Consider the following 23457-nt stretch of genomic DNA (forward strand, 5'->3'; position numbering starts at 1 on the left):
CTCAAACTGATCTTAACAAGAAATTTAAAGATGATGGTTCTGCAAACAAAGGTGCATTGTTCTTTGGGGAATAGTCATGCACTAAATAGAATTAGAAGGTATTTAAGAAACAAGGACGAGATAGCTTCTCTTAGCAAGCCATGTATAGCACTCATTTGAAACTCTTAAACAAATACCTTGCACAGGTGATCATTTCTTTTTCATTGTATGAAGCACTTCCCTCATATCAGTTTCCCCTCTCCTATGACAGAACACAGTACAAGGAGAGGGTCTACACTGATTCATCCCCTTCCTCATTCACCTATGGCTTCCATTCCTCAGTTCCATCTGGATAAATGTTCTGTGTCTTATATATTCGAATCCCTCGTTTCACAGTTCAGCTTCCCCATTCCTGGCCACTCACCTGTTCTTCGCCTTTCTCCCCATCCTGCCTCACAATGCCTTGTTCTGTGGCTGCAGTGTGCCATCCTTTCCTCGCTCCCTATTAACTCCTTCCTTGCCAACTTTGCAGCCATTCTCTTTCTGTCTACGAAAGACTAATGACAGTTGCTTGTGGTTGCCACCTCCTCTGGTTTGGTAGGCTACCCAACTGCTGCCCTTCACTGTCCTGACTTTTTCATACTAAAATGGCCTGGTTGGCCTATCATGTCCCAATGCATCATGAAGACTGCCTTCATTTCATTACATCTGTACTGTGTCTTTAAACCATCATGTGACCTCAGCTGACCTCTCCAAAATTAATTTCATCTACATTTTTGAGAGACACATGAGCTCAAAATACTCAGTTGGGGTCAATATGGTCATTTTGTAAAGAAAAGGTAGCTCACAGGCTTCTGGAATTTGTAAATAACATTTATTCTCAATCAAGCCTTTGAAATTTTCAGCTGAGGAAATAATCTTGAAAATTGAAGACGAAAAGTCCATCAGAGAGTTGCATTCCATTCTCTGGACTTAAAAAAAAAAAAAAAAAAAAAGAATTCCAGTCTCCGTTGTAGAAAAAACACTTACTCCAGTGTTTTCTATAATCTTCTGCTTTGAAAAGGAGAGATATACCTCTCATGACATTTAGATCTCATATATCTGAATCCATCTTGTTGGCTTACACCTTGGGTATCCAAAGTTTAAGTATATGACACATAATCAGATTGTTCACCTGGAAGTATCCCCCTGAAGGCAGCTGATACCAATGCCAAGTTACCTGAAAGAGGCAACTTTGCTTTCTTTAAAACAGAGATTTCAACATTAATCAATGCTTTGCTGTCTGGATCTCTTTTCACTTTCAATGGACGCTGACAGTCTCAGTAATACCAAAACATCTTTCTTGGGTTGATTTTTAATTGACAAGCCTTGATGCGATTGTGCATGTTGTCAGTTCTAACTTATTTTTAATGTTAGAGATGAGCTGTTAGCATATGTATGTGTTCTCCGTTAGGCCAGAGAAATTAAGAGAGAATCGTATTCTCAGTCTTTAGTCATTTAAAAATTAGTTTCCTTATTTTCCTGCCCCAGATGAATTCTGCATTGTTTTAATGAATTCATTCACAGTGTGAGGGCACACAGCACTGAAGAGACCTCAAGCAGCTTCACATTACAGACACTGACATAGCTTGCTAGAGATCTTCAAAGGCTTTTGTACTTTATTGCTTCATCATTTCTTGAGAAAATTATTTTTAGGCTACTGGGCTCCCACACTTTTTCTCTTTTAAATAATAAGCCCCCCAACACACACACTCCATGGGGCGGGGGGAGAAAGACAGGGTAGGGGACATGATCTAAACCATATCTGTTGTTCAGAACGATTAAAAAATTTGTAATTCAGGGGCACCTGGGTGGCTCAGTGGGTTAAGCCTCTGCCTTCAGCTCAGGTCATGATCTCTGGGTCCTGGGATTGAGACCCACATCGGGCTCTCTGCTCAACAGGGAGCTTGCTTCCCTCTCTCTTCATTCTCTGCCTGCCTCTCTGCCTACTTGTATCTCTGTCAAATAAATAAATAAAATCTTTAAAAAATTTTGTAATTCATTTAAATTATGGTAAAATATTTACAGCCTCACTTGTAAAGGAGACAATTGAATTATCAATGACTTTCTAATATTTTTTAGCAGTAGACACATTTTTATAAAATGAAACTTTATGCAGAAGTCCAATAGATAAAAGAAAGGACATTCTAGTTAGATATAAGTAGGGAACTCCCAGGAATCTGCCTCATCACCCTACCTTTTGGCAATCCCTGGGGCACCTCTATTAGCTGTTTAGACACATTTCCAAGTCCAACATTCTAGGATTCTTTGATTCAATTTGACAAAAATGTAATTGAATGCCTATAGTATAACTGGGAATACAAAGATACAGTATAGGAGTTCATGAAAATCTATGTTTTGAATACAGTGGCCCATTATACCCTTATCAAATTCCTTGTTAAGCCCTGAAATAACCCAAGGGTCTCTCTCTCTCTCTCAGGGAGTAACATGGAACCAGTCCCGCTGCTGGTTTTACTACTCAATAAATGCTCACTGAGCAAATTTATTCAGTGAATGAGAGAATTTGAATTAAATTAAAGAGTTGACTGGTTAAATAAAATAATGGATGCTATACCAAGAGTGAACAAAAATATAGTCCTAGGGAAACACTATATTCAATACAATAGCTTAAAAAATGTCATCTTTATGAACCATTAAATCAAGTTTCTACATGGTAAAAAAAAATAATAATAATGAATGCCTCGTCAGTTCTTCTATAATAAGCACTGATCATATACTTCAAAGGAAATCCTATCTTTTACTTAACTATGGAATAGTACTCCATGAGAGGAAATTCTTGATTCCATCTGATGATTAGCATATGCCTTGAAAAATAAGGGAAAAGGCTCTTACAGATTCTTAAATATTAACTGATTTTAATATCTTACTTGGGCCTTTTAAGGCCTCTCAAACTCAGCTAATATCCTGTAACATGAAATTCTTTAATATTGACAAAGCAAATAAGCAAATGTCTTGCACATTTTAAGTTGAGAGCTTAAGTATTTATTTACTCTTTCCTTTCCATCTCTTAGGCATTTACATTACTTTCTTTCTACTGGGGTAGTTTCACAGGGCAATCGGTCCCAGAACCTACGATTTGCACTGTGGATCAGAGACCAGTGTCAAGGTTAATGTCACAGGAGAGCCTGACAGAAAGTATGAGAGAACAATGAATGGCATGTTGATAAAACTTTCAAAAAACCACTATCTTACATTCACCAGTTGCTGCCTCATCCAGATAAACAGTATCTTTATGTCTTTTTGCCAAGTACACAAATAATTTTTGTTCTTTTAGGCTAAAATACCCACTTTTAAATAAAATTTTCCATTTAGTTCACTTTGGAAACTGAGAATACAAATGATTAAATGAAACCATATAGAAACTCACATTTAGAGAAATAACAACTTTTTATAAATGGCTCCTTTAATACAACCAAATATCCTTTGGGTATATAATAGTTACTTATTATAAAGAGTATTACAAATTAACCACAAGAGAGAGGAAAATACACTATTACGGATTTAGCCAATAAGCTGAGCTAGAGCTAACCCAAATATTAGACAAACTCAAGCAAGATAAATCAATTTAGAACCCATTTAAAGCAAAAAATTTTAAAACAAAAAGAAAATAATTAAATATAGAATGATATGTCCATTTTTGGAATATACTGAAGTCATTTACTGTGAGTTACATAAAAAACATTTAAAGAAAGTCTTATTGCTAATGAAGGATATTTCCACAAAGCTACTGATGTAACCATGGTAAAAGAGCAAATTTAAAATAATTCATTCTTTAAAAAAATTTCCAAGTAATATTTAAAGCAGACACTAAGGACTCTGTCCTTCCTTAGCATCTACCCTGACTAAGGAGGTCTGGGGTTTCCATTTCAATTATTTGACTCTTATAGGTATAAAAATAACCTTTACATCTAGAAAAAAATATATTTGGTAATGATCTTCTAGAGCAAGTTTCTAAAAATATTATCACATCTGTCTTCCAATAGAGTACTGTAGTGGAGACTAAGAAACATATTACAACCAGATCTACTATTTAGTATATACCCCAAAAAGAAAAATGCCAAAAGGGGAAAGCTTAAAAAATACGAGTTTTTTATTCTTTATATTTTTAAGAGAGAGGAAAATAAAATTGACTATTACACAAATAGGTCTATGTATTAACTGAAAGTCTTCATTACTTTATGAGATAACTCAGAGTATTTAAGATATAGACTATTCAAAATACCTACAGCAATGTAGAACATTCAAAATTCTGAGAATACCTCATATCACATATAAAATTCTTAGAATACCTCACATCACATATAAAAAGTAACTTAAAATGGGTCAAAAACTAACATGTAAGAGCTAAAAGTATAAAATTCTTAGAAGGAAACCTAGGCACAAATCTTCATTACATTCACTTAGGCAATAGTTTCTTAAATATGACCAAAAAAGGAAAAAACACAAGCAACAAAGGAAAACAATTAGATAAATAAAATTTCACTAAAATGTAAAACTTTTGTGCTTCAGAGGACACCACTAATGAAGTAAAAAGGCATCCCACAGAATGGGAGAAAATATTTACAAATCCTATATCTGATAAGTAACTAGTATACAGAATACATAAAATATTCTTACAACTCAACAATAAAAATACAAATAACCCAATTTAAAAATTGGCAATGAATTTAAATGGACCTTTCTCCAAAGATATAGAAATAGCCAATGAAAAGATGTTCAACATCATTAGTCATTAGTGAAATGTAAATTAAAACATTTATGAGATACCATTCCACACTCACCAGAATGGTAAGATGGACAATAACAATGTTGGAAAGCATTTCGAGAAACCGGAACTCTCACACATTGCTCACTCATGGGAATGTAAAATTGTGCAGTCATTTCAGAAAAGTTTGGCAGTTTCTCAAAAATTAAACATGGAATTACCATACGACTCAGCAATTCCACTCCTAAAAGAAATGAAAACTGATCACCACACAGAAACTTATACATGAAAGTTTATAGCAACATCATTCAAAATAACAAAGTAGGAGCAATCCAAAGGTCTATCAATAGATAAATGTGCAAACAAAATGTAGTATATCCATATAATGGAATATTTTTTCAGCCATAAAAAGGAATGAAGTACTTATACATGCTCCAACATGGAAAAACCCTGAAAACATTGTGATAAATGAAAGGATCTGGGCATAAAAGGTCAGATACTGTATGATTTCATTTATCTGAAAAGCCCAACATAGGCAAATCCATTAAGATGGAAAGTGGATTGGTAGTTTCTAGAGGAAAAATGGAGAATGACTACTAATGGGTATGGGGTTTATTTTTGGGGTGATGAATGTTCCATAATTAGATAGTGGTGATGGTTGAACAACTCTGTGAATATATTAAGAACCACTGAATTGCACACTTTTTTAAAAAGAGAAATTTTACAGTATGTTGTTATATTTTAATTTAAAAAAATGCTCAGAGAGATTGATGACACTTCCTTAAATGAGCAAAACTGGAAAAGAAATAACTCGATTAAATCTGGTTTGATCAGGGATGCCTGGGTGTCTCAGTGGGTTAAAGCCTTTGCCTTCAGCTCAGATCATGATCCCAAGATCCTGGGATCAACCCCCACACCAGGCTCTCTGCTCAGCAGGGAGCCTGCTTCCCCCCACCTCTCTGCCTGTCTCTCTGCCTACTTGTGATCTCTGTCAAATAAATAAGTAAAATCTTAAAAAAAAAAAATCTGGTTTGATCAGCTAGATATTGCTTAAATCCTACTCCATTCTTCACACTATCAATGGTCCCCACTTCATTTTTCTTTTTCCTTTTAGCTATTATTTATTTATTTATTTGTGAGAGAGAGGGAGAAAGAGTATGTGTGTGAGCAGGTAGAGGCAGAGAGGAATGGAGAGGGAGAAAGAATCTGAAGCAGACTCCATACTAAGTGGGGAGCTGAGTGCAGGGCTCCATTTTATAACTGCAAAATCATGACCTAAGCTGACACCAAGAGTCAGACGCTTAACTGACTGAGCTACCCAGGCACGCCCTCAACTCCATTTTTCAAGGCATTGGCATCTTACTCTTGATAAGCCATATGGTAGGAGAATGTCCAGGATGGGGAGATGTCTGTTTCTTCCTGTTAGTAATATTTAGGTAACTGCAATAATGTATAATTTTGATAATATAATATTTTTTCAGTTCAAAGGGCTGTGTCAAAATAGTTTCTTCAAAAATGTCATGTACTGAGACTTCTTATGCAAGTCATGAGACCAGATCTACTCTCCCATCATGAGCAACTATGGACAAATCTCTGAAAAAACAGTTTTCAAACACTGGATAATAGGCAGGGCAGGACTGTGATCATTGAGAGAAGGGAAACAAATGAGATGAGCCCAGTGACTGCCTTGGCTTTCTGGCTAAAGATACTTTCTGGACAATGATGTAGGCAGGGAAGGCAAGTTCAAACAGAGCACAGTGGTCTTGCTGAGCTAAGAAGATAGACACTGGAGTTTGAGGAGGATGAGGCAAGTGGTATTTGTAAATTAGAGAATCAGATAGTAAAAGAGAGTACTGAGAAATAGTTCCAGAACTCTTTCGGGGGATGTGAGTCTCCTTGAGTCTGTTGCCGAATATAAGCTATGGATGTTTAGGGTGAAACTCCATAAGGCTGGGAAAACAAAAATAAACAGACAAAAGCAATTCTCAGTACTCAAATGGAGTTGAAACCAGGACTTTCAGAGATCTCACAACAGATGTAGGAGTATTCTAGCCCTAGAGAAGAGGCAACTCTAAAAACAGAGAAACATGAAATCTTGAAAGGATCAAGCTCACCAGGAAGAACTTTACTGCCTTATAGAACACAGTCTAACACTCTTTAATGGAAGAAAAGAATCCAGAAATGCAACAATATAGAATTCGAAATAGTACCTAAAAGACAAGTACTTGACACATAAAGCAACAGGAAAATGTGACCCACAACCACAAGAAAATTAGTCAATAGAAACATACCCAGAACTGGCCAACATGATGAAATAAGCAGACAAGGATGTTCAAAAAGCTATTATAAATATAGTAAAATACTTAAGGAAAAGATAAATATAACATAGCAATGGATGGTATTAAAAGAAGGAAATAAAACATCTAGAGATGAAAAATACAATACCTGAAATGAAAAATTTGCTGTCAAAAACTTAACAGCAGATTAGGAACTACAGAGTAAGAAGTCAGTGAGCCAGAAGACAAATCAACAGAGCTTCAGAATGAAACATGAAAAGGAGAAAAAAAGCCTGAAAAAAATTTAACAGAGCCTCAGTGACTTGTAGGATGATATTAAGTGGTCTAACTTATGTGCAATTAGCATCTCAGAAGTGTGTGTGTGTGTTGGGTGGAAGGGACTTGAATATAGGATAGCCAGATTTTTCATATTTGGTGAAAACTATTAACTTACAGTTTTGGGAAATATAACAAGTACCAGATACTGTAAACACAAAGAAAGCACACCAAGGTGCATCACAATCAAATTGCTGAAATCCAGGGAAAAAAGGAAAATCTTAAAAGCAGCTAGAGAAAGAGAAATACTATTTGTATATTCTGACATAAAGAGGGTCTGAATAAAGGAATAAAGATGAAGACTGACCATGAATTTCTTGGCAGAACTTCACAAGTCAGAAGATAATGAAACAACATCTTTGGAGTGTTCAAAGGAAAACAGCAACCCAAAAGACTTCCCTCCCAACATTCTAAATCCAGGGAAAATATTCTTCAAAAAACGAAGGCAAAATAAAAATGTTTTCAGCAAAGGAAAACCTGAGAGCTTTTGTCAGAAATGTACAACAAAGAAATGTTAAAGATAGTTCTTTAAGTGGAAGGAAAATAACACTATATGGTAACAGATCTACACAAAGGAATGAAGAATGCTGAAAGTAATAAATATGTGGGTAAATGCCAAAATAATAATCTTGGACTTATATTGTTCTATATCTCAGGTGTGGCGAAGATTACGTGAGGGTAAACATTTGGTAAAACTCATCAAGCTATAAAGTAGGTGCTGAAGTGGGAGCATTACACGAAATATAAATGCTTTTCAAGTGTTCTAGTATCCTTACTCCTTGGATATGTGATAATCATTTAAACTGGTCTCTTTCAGTGCACTCCCCTTGTACCAAATTCTTCTTAGGGAGACGCTAGGTCAATAACTGGAGTTTGTTTGTTTTGGTTTTTTTCCTCCTATATTTAGTCGAAAGTCACCTTTGGAGGGGAAAAAAGGAAATCGGCATGCAGATCTGAGCCACCAGAAATTTATTCTTCTTAGCTTCAACTGGTTTCTCAGTGTCATGTATGAACCCTACATATTCTTATTTATGGTCTCTTTATTTCAAATACCAGTCCCTTTCAAATGGGGGGGGGTACTGAGGTTTCTTTTGCTTTCAGCAGAAAAACCATGCCTCTTATTTATAAAATGGAAATAGCCTGGCATAGTTGTCCCAATTGTCCCCCTACACATGTATAAATATACTCACATTCACACATCTTGATCTCTTTTCTCTAGTCTCAGAGGATGGGGGGCTCCTATTATTCAAGGCCCACCCCTCCATCTGTCCCCTGATCCTGGGGATGTAACTCCTCTGGGACTTTACTCCATTAATTCTCTCACTCCCTCATGTTTAGCCTCCCCCATAATTGGCTCCTACATTCAGCCTATAAATATGCTCAAATACCTCCCATCCTAAAAATGGAATAAACAAAAAAATCTCCTCTTTCAATAGACTGACATATTCCTCTCTTCCAAATCTCTCTCAATTGAAAATAATCCACATTTTCTCTTCCCCCATTCTCCTTAATCACTGGATCATCTGACCCACAACTTTACAGAACTCTTATCATAAATAACTCCCCATCTGCCAATTTTGGCGGGTATTTTTCATCCTTAGGGAATCTTCCTGCTGTAGTTGATACAGTTGCTCACTTTCTGCATCCCCCTTGATAAGTGAAGCAATGGAACAAGTGTGCCCATGAGGGGCATGTCAGCTGAGAAGAGAAGAAACCCAGAGGTAGAAATTTGGGGAATATGAACAACTAAGAAAGAAAGATTATATGGTTGAAGAAATAATTCCTGAGATATAAAGGGAATGGTCAGAAGACAGAATTCTCAAGAAGGAAAGGTATTACATCAGAGTAATAGCTTATTCAACATTCATTCTGTGATCATTACTGGGCTTCTACTTCCTACGCTCTTTTAAATGGGCTATCACGAAGTTTTATTCAATAGTGACAGTAAGCACTGCAGCAGGTTTATTTACCTTCTATGCTCCAAACATCCCAGGCACATAGACATTCTCAGTCAACCAAGCTCTTATTGCTTTGGGCTTCTAACTTCTAAAAATTATGGTTTTATCCCAGTTTCTTAAAAAAAAAATGCATACAGAATGTAATTACATTATACATGGATTTGTTCTCTGGAAATGTAACCTCAAAATTATTATGAAACATGGGGTGCCTGGGTGGCTCAGTCAATATGTGTTTGACTCTTGACCTCAGCTCAGGCCTGATCTCAGGGTTATGAGTTCAAGCCCCACACTGGGCTCTTAAAAAAAACGGTGAAATGTTATTACTTCTATGAAAAAATGTATATATACCTAGGGCAAGAGACTTCAAAACTGGGTACTTTGTATTTTTACCTTTCAATTTTCTTATATTTTTTTAAAGATTTTATTTATTTGTCAGAGAGAGAGAGAGAGGGAGTGCACAAGCAGGGGGAGCAGCATGCAGAGGGAGAAGTAGGCTCCCCACTGAGCAGGGAGCCCAAGGTGGGACTCAATGCCAGGTTCTTGAGATCATGATCTGAGCCAAAGGCAGACGCTTAACCACCTAAGCCACCCAGACATCACAATTTCCTTACTTTTTTCCTGAAAGATTTGATCCCAGCCTTAGAAATGGAAACAAAACATTTGGGGAAGAGAAAGAAGTAGTATTGATGAATTCCTTTTATGTAATATTCTAGTCTTCTATAGTCAGAAAATAACTAAGAGTGCTGTTCTTTTGGCATTTGGAGTAAAACTGGTTCTTAACATTTTCTTTTGAGTGAACTTATATCTCAGACACCAAAGAACAAATGAGAAGTGTAAAAACAGCACTGACTGTACCAACTCCCACTACAGTTTTCTGTCTTTAAACACTTTTTTAAAGTTCAATATAAATTGCTTGACAATGGCATTCACAGCTGTGGTAAGGGGATGGGAAGTGGATTTCTGTTGCCAAGTTTCCTTTGAGTGGTGCCTGCAGCGGTCCTTTCTAACTCTGTGGTTACACCCAACGCAGCATAGATAGTCCCCAGGAACTGCAAATTCTTTCCTTTCTGCAAATTTACAGTGGCAGCCAAGAAAAACAGAAATCACTGTGACTTGATGGGAAGAAGGAGACAATTGCCAACTGGAAGGTGGCAGTGGAAAGATATACTTTTTCAAAAGAAATAGATCTAACTTGTCAGGAAGGCGTGCACCTGTATGAAAATTCATGAAATGAAGTGGAGGACTATGGTGGAGACCATTTGGCCACTGATGAGAAAAGGAGAGAAACAGAATTGATACTGTTGTGGGAGTAAGCTTTACTCTAAATGGCCAAAGACAGGAGATGTGTGGTGTTTTCTGAATTCAGCCAATAATGCTGGCAAAGACACAGCATCCAGAAGTGATGGAGGGAGGGGTGGGGCTTTATCGAGACAGCTGTTGAAAGTTCCATTTTGTTAAAAGCATGTATCTGATGAATTCTTGACTTGCTCTATTCATAGTTTCATCTTTCAGATGGTTGAGGAAGCAATAAGAACTGGAATTCAATTTAATTATGAATTTCAGGGAAGGACTAGATGGGGATGTGTCAGTGAGAGGAAACTGTGAGATGATTATATCCCGATATTTTGAAGATTTGTAAAAGTGAGGGGTGGGAATTCTGGGAAGAGGTAGCAATATACCCTGGCCTTCAGGAAAACAGATTTCAAAGAAACCAGACAGAAATAGTTCACATTTTTTAAAGGAACACAGTTCAGGAGGGAAGGGCCATTTTATAAAGAGGGAGGGGGGAGAAAGCTGAACTATGCAGTTATTACTTCCATTATCTTTTTTTTTTTAAGTTGAGCGTTAAAGAAACAAAAATTATTCATTTATTGGAGCGTGAACCCCCCAATCACTGGAAATATTAAATTCTCCACAATTGCCTCTGAGTAACAGAACAAAGGACATTTCCTACATTAGATGGGAATTTGGACTAGATCAGTTTTTAAACCTTTTTAAAATGTGTGTACCTTGATTTCTTTGGCAATCTGGAAAGCCTGATTGGATTCCCTCTCCTAAAAATGACTTTAAGAGTAAAAGATTACAAAACTAACTCCAAGGATAACAAAAGGCAGTTATCAAAATTTAAAAAACAAGTTTGTGATAAAATGTGTGTCTTCATTAATGCATTAAATAATGAGATCTAACAGCAGGTCTAATAACTATGGTAATTTTGAATATAAATGGGTGTAAATGATATTTCAGGATACCTGCAACAAATCTGATGTGATGTGAAAACATCTCAACCACAAGTGTTTTTGAGGCTTGTTAATTTGAGGAAGTGCTATGGTACAGCTAGACATTTGCGTAATTTTTTTCCCATTCAAATTCATAGATCCCTTGAATTCTATCCAGAAAATGACTAAATTCTACCCTAGGAACCATGAGGTTCTATGGAAATGAGGACATAGGAGTTTCACCAGACCTCCATTTCCTAGAAATCAAAGCCCAAACATCTTAGAACTGCATAATAGGCATACAGTGTGGCATTGGAGGGCTAGGCTTGGTGACAAGTTTTCCTGGATTTGAATCCAGTTTGCCTGGATTCAAATTCCAATTCAACCAACATTGTGATCTAGAGCAAATTACTTAAAAAACCCAATGCATCAATTCCCATATCTGTAAAATGAGGTAAGAGTATACATATCATTGGGTTTCTGAAATTTCAAAGAAATAATTGTTGTATATAATAATTAGCTATTAATGGGGTGCCTGGGTGGCTCAGTGGGTTAAGCCACTGCCTTCAGCTCGGGTCATGATCTCAGGGTCCTGGGATCGAGCCCCACATCGGGCTCTCTGCTCAGCGGGGAGCCTGCTTCCTCCTCTTTCTCTCTCTGCCTGCCTCTCTGCCTACTTGTGATCTCTCTCTGTCCAATAAATAAAAAATAAAATCTTTTAAAAAATTTAATAATTAGCTATTACTAATGCCTAGATAATCTAATTTCTCACTTTATCATTCTCTGTCTCCAAACAGTGCTCAGCCATGACTATCTCACTGTAATTTCACAAGCATACCAATATTGTTTTACCCTTCCATGCCCTTCCTCATTCCACTCCTGTCTGAAGAATCTATCCTAAATATTTTGTAACACTTGCCCTTTCTTGTTCCTAACTTTGTACTTTAGAATCTACCAAGATAACATGGCAGTACTTCTATGAAGCCATCTTACCTCTTTCAAAGCAAATTAAAGAATTCCTTCCTTGAACCCTGTAACATTTCTTCCAATCAGCAAATTCCAACATGTATTGATCCTGGCTAACAACTCCCAAGTTTATATGTACAACTCTGACTATTCTCCTGGGTATTAGAATCATATCCATATTGGCATCTTTGTTGGATATCTAAAAGGCATGTCAAGCAAAACTCTGGATTCTCCTCAACTCAATCCCCCATCCAAGAAAACCCAAAAGACCACCACCAACAAAAAAACCCCAACAACCAGAAAACAAAAACCTCCAACTCTTGCCCCCACTCATCTCCAATTCAGTCATGATATAACCTAACTGCCCAAACTAAAAACTATGAGTCACCTTTCATTTCTCTTCTTATCATCCTTGTCTACATTCTTCCTAATACCTAGTAGCTTTACCTCCAAAACTTCTTCTGCATCTGCCCTGAATATTTAATCATTTTCTTGTACACCACTAACATCTCACTCACCATCACCTTTCTTCTGGACTATTAAATTGTTCTTTTTTAATTTGTCCTGTTACCATTTCTACTCATAATCGTGGGTCCCTACAATCCATTCTCTATGATGATCTTTTAAAATTATAAATCATATCATGCTACTCCCCTTTTCTAATCCTCAGAATTTAGTACAAACTCCTTCTATTGCCCACAGAATTTTACAAATGCTCACCTCAGCTATAATCTCATCCCCAAATTTCATACTCTGTCCTTTGCTCACTATGGTCCAGCTACATTCTTCCTGTTTTCTTAGTTTATGTATCTGCATTGTTCCCTTTTTCTAGAATGTTCTTCTCCCAGATATCTGTATGTCTAACTTTTCTATCATCTAGGTCTGAACTTCAAAATTATAAGCCCAGATAAGTTTTTCCTCATCATTCTACTTAATGTTCATCTTTACTGCACTATCCTACTTTCTTGATGCCACTTATCACTATCTGAAATAATCTTATTTATCTTCTTGTCATCGGTTCCCTTGTCTAGACTTTAAACTGAATCAAACCAGTGTCTTATTAAATACTATATTCCCAGGGCCCGGAACACCACCTTACATACAGTAGAAACTCGGGGCATATTGTTTGAGTAACTGATTGAATGAATGAATGGCTGAATTTTGTGACAGTGTAGTTGTTCTGAGGACTAAATGAGATGATGCATGGAAATTGCTTACCATGCTGTCTTCCACACAGCAAATATTCAAAAATACCAGTAACACAGAAAAAAATATATAGCTGTTATTTTCATAAGTAGATTTTTTTTGATCAAGGAATTCCACAGAAACTGTGACAACTTAAAGGCATAAGTTTGAGACAAGGTAACTTTCTGAGTAAGATAAGAGATCATGTTAGAAAGGGAGAGAAAAAGAAGTAAAACAGTGGGGACAAGATATGGAGTTCCTGCAACACTGGTCCAGGAGATTAATTCTAAAGTAAAAAGGTGTCTGAAGCAAGCTGTACAGGGACATCCTAAGACAGCTGGGTTACTGAACACATATTCTGCCAACTACTTAATTTTCCTGACAATCAGTTCTTCATCCCCCATCATTTTTTTTTAAACAAACACAGTTATTAATCCAACTCTCCAACTACAGCTTCAAAAAAAAAAAAAAAAAACCCCAAAAAACCCCAAACAAACCATGCATTGTTCGCAGAAAGTTCTCTTTGCAGGTGGAATAGGGGTGTGGGAGGATGGAGACCCAGAGGAAGGAGAGGCATTTTTGATGCCATCAAACCTAATATGTTGCTATGTGCTTTTGAAATGTTCTTTCTAGTATGGCCTGCCACTGGCCTGCTGCTAAGAATGCAGTGGTCGGCATTGTGACCTTTCCCTACCCTTTCCTCAGCCACCTTTGAAAATAGCATGGAGCATAAGTCGAAGCTAGTGACCTCCAGTCATGGGGGTCCCCATTCAAGCAATAACCTGGGGGACGTGTGAGAAGGAAATCTATTTTTCTTATGAGTTGCCCTGAAGCAGACCACAAATAGCCATGAAGGGGAGATGTGGGGTTTTATAGTATGAAGGGAAGAAAAGTTTATTCAGGCATCCATCGTTCCTGTATTTGTTACAGAAATAACTAACATGTATTTTGTAATCTCTCTATCAAAACTCAAGACATATTAAAATCCCAGTAACAACAGAAGTAAAAGTGTTGAGAATTAAATCTCTCCCACTGAAAGCCGTCGCATATGCACTCTGCCCACACAGAAAACTGCGCTCAAGGCTGCAGTGGATTGTGTGCAGCTTTAGCAAGCATGATGGTCTAGATTAGATGCTCTGGGAACCCTAGAAGTCTGAACTTTATCATAGCACACACATTATAGTGACACAGCACTCCAAAAAGTAACTGGTGTGCTAATACAACAGATTTAAGGAAATGTTGCTCCAAAACTAATAGAATGGCTTCAGGGAAATATTGCTCCAAAGCTACAACAAAGTGAGTTGGGAAAGGAACACTGTGTAGTGAAAAGATCAGTCTTTTGACTCAGGACAGATGAGGGTTCAGAAGCCAGATCTGCTAGGTAGCTTTGGAAACAGTGCCTGGCACCTAGTCAGGAGGCAGTAAATATCTGTTGCACAAAAGAACTGCTTTAAACATCAGCAAACCTATCTATGAAATGGAGGTAAGAACTACACCCAGCCTACAAGATTATCATGAGTATTAAAGGTAGCATAGACCTGTACCCCTGGGGCTAATAATACATGATATGTTAATAAAAAATTAAAAATTAAAAAAAAAAAAGAAATAGCAGTTTACAGTCCCAAAAAAAGGTACTATAGATAAACCATCTAGCTCTGTATATTGTGACTATTATAATTTTCCTTTACCTTCCTAGCAATTCTCTCCCCGTGATACAACCTTCTACTACTTCTACTACTATCATCTGTGTCCCTTAGGGTTGCCAGGCCCTGCTATTTGAATTCTTTCATCTTATCTTTTTTTTAAGGATTTTCTTAGGATAGAAGAGTAGAAGAATATGACAGATATGTAATACCCAGCCTTCAGGTTTCACTGGAGACTTTGCTTGATTTCACTGGTATGTTTTTGAAGTATTTCCTATTTTCATATGTGGACCTATTTTAACTAGGTAAACAATAACTTAACTCTTAAATACATATAGCTAGATATACATGAAATTATTATTGTATGTTTCCTATAGCTTGCAAATTTCTCCAAAATACCATCTCATTCAATGCTGCTCTTGGGTCTTTGTAAAGAAAAACAAACAAACAAACAAACAACAACAACAACTCTAGGGTAAAGAGAAATTTAGAGAAGCCAAGTATCTGGATGTAAATTCAGATGCGATGCTGACCGGGTTGTACCATCTGTCACAACTTCAAGCCCCAGTATAGATTCAGTGAATCTGGCCAGTTTCGCTGGCGTCTCTCCCAACTCCAACCTTCCAAAAATTGGGAGCTTAGACAAGAAGGAGGTCAGAAGTTCAGTTCAACTCAATTTATGAAATATATATTGAAAACCTACTGTGGGTCAAAGACTGCAGATACAAAAGTAAATAGAATGAGGTTTCACTCTCCAAGAAACTTCACTTGCAGTGGGTAAGATAGAGACATAAACAGGCTGTTTCATTGTAACAAAATAAATATTACAAGATAGGTGTTGACAGTTCTTTGGGAGCCCCAGAGGAAGGTGTTTGCCCAGACTTTACAGAGAAAGAGGCATGGGCAGGAAGAAGTTAGTTCTGAAGACTCTGCAGATGGAAAGGCACAATCCTTCTTAGCAGGGAATAAGAGAGCTTAGGCTAGGGAAGGAATATACGCATTTTGTGTACTCAGGAAAGGGAAGCCAGAGTGTATGGAGCTGGACTGAGGCTTTTGGACAAACATGCTCTGAATGCTCCTCTCTTTGAGAACCACTGCACTAAGTTACCATGTTACACCCCTAACTTGGCTCCAGGCTTTAATCTGAACTCACTTCAGACAGCACATACATTGCCCGCAGTATCATCTCCTTAAAATGACTTTTGGTTGTGTCTCCTGCCTCGAAGATAATGGCAATGGATGTCTATTGTCTAAAGTTCAAGCTCTAGGACCTGGTCCTTTTCCTCTCTTCCAGCTCCATCTACAACCACTTGTCATTTCTATTACATGGTTCAGTGTTTGCAACATACCATTAGTCTCAATTCTTGGCCTTCATGCATGCTGCTTGCCATCAGCTCTAATGTTTTCCCATCCTTCTCTACCTGCACTCTACTATAGACTTAGCCAAGACCATGCTTCATCTAAGAAGCCTTCGATGACAATGCTCCTCAGCCTTGTTCCCCTTCCCCCGTCCCTGCCACTGCAGTTTCCAATCTTGTTTAAGTCCCCTCTCTTCTCTGTGCCCATACTGTCATCTCCCATTATGTTTTCTATTGCCCCCACCAAGGATGTAAAATTCCTGAGTAGCAGCGCTTTGCCTCTGTCATGTTTAAGTCACCAGGTGTGCTCCAGTGACCAGCGGGGCTGCATATCCTCAGTTTGTCCCCACACCGCCACTTTTCACCCCCTCCTAGCTTCGTGCCTGCCAAAGCCCAAAGGTTTTCTTGTATTTGGCTGCCAGTCGTGTAGACCTATGGGAGTTCCCTGCTGGGGCTGGAAGTAAAAAGACAGTAAGATTTGAAAATAATCCAGGTTGCTGTGAATTGGTTTTGCACCTCTCGCTGAGACCATGGTTCCTTTCAGGAGGTCCTCTCCGTACAGCTTTCGTTTCTCAGTGGTAGTAGCCCCTTTGGACTGTTGCCTCTTCTGGGCAGGGAGTGGGAATGGTGCCCTACAGTTACCAAGACCTAGAGTTCTGCACTCTACCTTGTGAGTATCCTTACCTCAGCCCACACCTTTGCAAATTTCCTCTTTATTAAATGCAAGGAAAATCACTTCATTTAAATGTGTAGAGAGAAATCATAAAGATCAGAGCAGAAATCAATGAAATAGAAACCAAAAAAACAATAGAACAAATCAACGAAAGTAGGAGCTGGTTCTTTGAAAGAATTAATAAAATTGATAAACCCCTGGCCAGACTTATCAAAAAGAAAAGAGAAAGGACCCAAATAAATAAAATCATGAATGAAAGAGGAGAGATCACAACTAACACCAAAGAAATACAAACTATTATAATAACATACTATGAGCAACTCTACGGCAATAAATTTGACAATCTGGAAGAAATGGATGCATTCCTAGAAACATATAAACTACCACAACTGAACCAGGAAGAAATAGAAAGCCTGAACAGACCCATAACCAGTAAGGAGATTGAAACAGTCATTAAAAATCTCCAAACAAAAGCCCGGGGCCAGACGGCTTCCCGGGGGAATTCTACCAAACATTTAAAGAAGAACTAATTCCTATTCTCCTAAAACTGTTCCAAAAAATAGAAATGGAAGGAAAACTTCCAAACTCATTTTATGAGGCCAGCATCACCTTGATCCCAAAACCAGACAAGGATCCCACCAAAAAAAGAGAGCTATAGACCAATATCCTTGATGAACACAGATGCGAAAATACTCAACAAAATACTAGCCAATAGGATTCAACAGTACATTAAAAAGATTATTCACCACGACCAAGTGGGATTTATTCCAGGGCTGCAAGGTTGGTTCAACATCCGCAAATCAGTCAATGTGATACAACACATCAATAAAAGTAAGAACAAGAACCATATGATACTCTCAATAGATGCTGAAAAAGCATTTGACAAAGTACAGCATCCCTTCCTGATCAAAACTCTTCAAAGTGTAGGGATAGAGGGCACATACCTCAATATCATCAAAGCCATCTATGAAAAACCCACCGCAAATATCATTCTCAATGGAGAAAAACTGAAAGCTTTTCCGCTAAGGTCAGGAACACGGCAGGGATGTCCATTATCACCACTGCTATTCAACATCGTACTAGAGGTCCTAGCCTCAGCAATCAGACAACAAAAGGAAATTAAAGGCATCCAAATCGGCAAAGAAGAAGTCAAATTATCACTCTTCGCAGATGATATGATACTATATGTGGAAAACCCAAAAGACTCCACTCCAAAACTGCTAGAACTTATACAGGAATTCAGTAAAGTGTCAGGATATAAAATCAATGCACAGAAATCAGTTGCATTTCTCTACACCAACAGCAAGACAGAAGAAAGGGAAATTAAGGAGTCAATCCCATTTACAATTGCACCCAAAACCATAAGATACCTAGGAATAAACCTAACCAAAGAGACACAGAATCTATACTCAGAAAACTATAAAGTACTCATGAAAGAAATTGAGGAAGACACAAAGAAATGGAAAAATGTTCCATGCTCCTGGATTGGAAGAATAAATATTGTGAAAATGTCTATGCTACCTAAAGCAATCTACACATTTAATGCAATTCCTATCAAAGTACCCTCCATCTTTTTCAAAGAAATGGAACAAATAATTCTAAAATTTATATGGAACCAGAAAAGACCTCGAATAGCTAAAGGGATATTGAAAAAGAAAGCCAACGTTGGTGGCATCACAATCCCGGACTTCAAGCTCTATTACAAAGCTGTCATCATCAAGACAGCATGGTACTGGCACAAAAACAGACCCATAGATCAATGGAACAGAATTGAGAGCCCAGAAATAGACTCTCAACTCTATGGTCAACTAATCTTCGACAAAGCAGGAAAGAATGTCCAATGGAAAAAAGACAGCCTCTTCAATAAATGGTGCTGGGAAAATTGGACAGCCACATGCAGAAAAATGAAATTGGACCATTTCCTTACACCACACACAAAAATAGACTCAAAATGGATCAAGGACCTCAATGTGTGAAAGGAATCCATCAAAATCCTTGAGGAGAACACAGGCAGCAACCTCTTTGACCTCAGCCGCAGCAACATCTTCCTAGGAACAACGCCAAAGGCAAGGGAAGCAAGGGCAAAAATGAACTATTGGGATTTCATCAAGATCAAAAGCTTTTGCACAGCAAAGGAAACAGTTCACAAAATCAAAAGACAACTGACAGAATGGGAGAAGATATTTGCAAACGACATATCAGATAAAGGACTAGTGTCCAGAATCTATAAAGAACTTAGCAAACTCAACACCCAAAGAACAAATAATCCAATCAAGAAATGGGCAGAGGACATGAGCAGACATTTCTGCAAAGAAGACATCCAGATGGCCAACAGACACATGAAAAAGTGCTCCATATCACTCGGCATCAGGGAAATACAAATCAAAACCACAATGCGATATCACCTCACACCAGTCAGAATGGCTAAAATCAACAAGTCAGGAAATGACAGATGCTGGCGAGGATGCGGAGAAAGGGGAACCCTCCTACACTGTTGGTGGGAATGCAAGCTGGTGCAGCCACTCTGGAAAACAGCATGGAGGTTCCTCAAAATGTTGAAAATAGAACTGCCCTATGACCCAGCAATTGCACTATTGGGCATTTACCCTAAAGATACAAACGTAGTGATCGAAAGGGGCACGTGTACTCGAATGTTTATAGCAGCAATGTCCACAATAGCCAAACTATGGAAAGAACCTAGATGTCCATCAACAGATGAATGGATCAAGAAGATGTGGTATATATACACAATGGAATACTATGCAGCCATCAAAAGAAATGAAATCTTGCCATTTGCGACAACATGGATGGAACTAGAGCATATCATGCTTAGCGAAATAAGTCAAGCGGAGAAAGACAACTATCATATGATCTCCCTGATATGAGGAAGTGGTGATGCAACATGGGGGCTTAAGTGGGTACAAGAAGAATAAATGAAAGAAGATGGGATTGGGAGGGAGACAAACCATAAGTGACTCTTAATCTCACAAAACAAACTGAGGGTTGTTGGGGGGAGGGGGTTTGGGAGAAGGGGGTGGTATTATGGACATTGGGGAGGGTATGTGTTTTGGTGAGTGCTGTGAAGTGTGTAAACCTGGTGATTCACAGACCTGTACCCCTGGGGATAAAAATATATGTTTATAAAAAATAAAAAATTATATTAAAAAAAATGTGTATCTTACCAGCACAGAGAAGTAACTTAATCACCACTTTGGAAGGAAAGGTGAAAAGAACAGAGGAAGTAAAGAGGGAATGAAAGAAAGGAAAGAGTAAACAATAGCATCCCTAAACAATAGCATCTAGCTCTTTCCTGAGCTGGAGTCCCTGATTTTATTTATTTATTTGACAGACAGAGACCACAAGTGGGCAGAGAGGCAGGCAGAGACAGAGAGAGGGGGAAGCAGGCTCCCCGCTAAGCAGAGAGTCCAACACGGGGCTCGATCCCAGGACCCCGGGACCATGACCGGAGCCGAAGGCAGAGGTTTTAACCCACTGAGCCACGCAGGCACCCCCCCTGAGCACTTCTTAACATTTGTGATCATTTACTGTGGCTACCAGGTACGGTCACTGCTCTTTACGGTTTCCGGAAGAATGATCTGTGAAAATTGCACTGGGAGGACACTGCCAGCTCTGACCTCCTGGAAGGATAGAAAGAAGAGAAGAGGAGTGCACTTTGCACCCTCTGGCCTGAGGGCAAATATATAACTCTGGCGTCACCACAGAGCAGCCCCTGCGGGAAAGGAAGGCCCATGAGGGAGCATCTGAGAAAAGGCAGAACCTGATCCAAAGGGTGAAGGAGAAAAGAAGGTTTACACAACAGAAGAAAGGATGCATGGACCTAAAAGACTCCAGCACTAGGGGAAGCTGGTAAAGAATTAATTGACCACAGACCAAAATGAATTAACATGAAATAGCTGCCATTGTTCCTGCTCAACTTTTCTGAAAATGATGTTTCTGAGATGGCCGAGTGTGAAGAATTCGATTTGCAACTCCAAAGTCTCTGACTCTCTGAAAGGCCAAGGGTCCCTCAGTTCGAAGGCCAGCCTGGCAGGAGACTGCCCTGGAATAGTAGTGCTGGTATTCCAGGGTCTCAGGCCTCAGGCAATGGGAAGTCTTGTCATTCCTTTCACCCCAAGGCTGTCATGCAACCACTTCAACACCATCTCCTTCCATTTCAAAAGCCAAGAGTGAATAAGTTTGCAACTCAACATAGCATTCCCCCAAATCTCTTTATTTATGACTTTTGTACATAAAAAGGCAACTGATAGTGCTTAAATAGGAATATCAAAGCATACTGCCATATTTGGTTCACCACAACTGAACGATTTATTATTGCTTACTTCAAATCACCATTCCCAAAATTACTACAAAGGTGAATTTTTAACACAAAACTGATTTTGCTAAACTTCATGTCCTTTGAACCCTAACCATCTCAGCTGGAGCATGCCTGGAATACATGCACAGACAATATAAAAAGGCCCGAAGCCCGGGATCCAAGTGGCATTTGGAATTCCAGCCCGCTGAGAAATGTTTACACCTACTTCCCTTGACTAGAAAGCAGCTGAAGGGAGCTTACTCTGAGCAGTAATTGCATGTTTTGTAAAAGCTATCAAAAGTTGCACACAGATGCATTTTACAAAGGCCTAGAGGGGTGTACACTTCTCGGCAGGTGTGTAAGCCTGTGGCTCTAACAAACCAGAGACAAGAGCCACAGAGGTGGCTCAGGTGGTCTTGAACATGTCTCTATTAGATGAGTTTAAACATTCCCTCCACATCTGTATGGCTTGGCAGCAAGCTGCAAATGTGTTTCTGCCATGTGAGTCCTTCAAGTGCTGCTATCCTTCCATAAGCCGTAATGAATCCCACAGTCAAACAGGGCATGGCGTGCGAGCTTCTGAACACCTGCACTCTTCAAATCCTGCCTTTGACTTATGTGAGAGTGTCTGGCCCTTTACTGGCATGGAACGATACAAGCTACGTGCCATTGTGACCTGGAAAGATTCAACAGGGAAACCAGAAAAGAATAAAAGTAAAGGGACCCCAGCTCGACACAGAGCATCAAGAAGCTCCTTGGTATCAGGGCATTGTAAGAACTTCACTTAACAGTGGAGGAAAACCAGGCTTGCATTTGAATATTACTTTAGCTGGAAAACACTATTTTCTTACATTAATGTCTGTGCTAATTATTATAATAACCCTGAGTTTATACCAGTAACAAATCAATTGTAATGAGCTGAACAAAAGAATCTAGGTAGAATTCTTTCCTATAAATACGCTCCTGTCAGTGCAGTCAAAACACAGTGCCAACACACTGCCAGTGTCAGTAAATAACACATTTTACAATTGGTATGTCCTTTTAATCTCTTAATTGGTTGTATACACAGGAAATCAGATGAAAAGCTAAGTCGCTGTCCACCTGGAAGGATAGGAGTCCTTAAAGCCATTGCGAGCTATCAGTATTTTGTAAAATGTCCAAGTCTGATTAGGTGTGGAGGTGAGGAGTTTTGTGTGTCATACGAGGGGCCTGAATTTGAATCTTGGAATATAAACAAAGGATTTTGTGGTGCCTAATATAGCGTGGCTCATATCGTTTATTTTAATAAGCATGATTGTCTTGAAAGTTTACAAATCGTCTTTTTTAAAATGGTTTTGCAACAGATATATTTAAGCACAGAAGAAACAGTTTTCATTCAAAAGCAGCTCTACAAACTAAGAAAAAGTTGACTTTAAAAGTTGTGTGCACTGAGGCGCCTGGCTGGTTCTGTTGGTAGAGCACATAACTCTTGATCTCTGGATTGGGAGTTCAAGCCCCATAATGGGTGTAGAGATTACTTAAAAATAATCTTTTTTTTAAAAAGATTATTAAAAAATAAATAAAAATTGTCTGTGTAGAAGATTACATTGTCCAAGCAGTTTTTACATGCACTGTCCTATTTTTGTCCCCATAATCTGGGAAGTAGATAGAACAGCAAATAGTCTATCTGAGAGGTTCAGAAAGGTTAAACAATCTCCTGAAGGTCACAATACTAATTAGTAGTTGAACTATTTCTATAACCCAGCTCTCTATGCACCTTGTTTATTACAATACGCTTTCTCCGAATA

The sequence above is a fragment of the Mustela lutreola genome, chromosome 8, assembly GCF_030435805.1.
Source record: "Mustela lutreola isolate mMusLut2 chromosome 8, mMusLut2.pri, whole genome shotgun sequence".
Lineage (NCBI taxonomy): Eukaryota > Metazoa > Chordata > Mammalia > Carnivora > Mustelidae > Mustela > Mustela lutreola.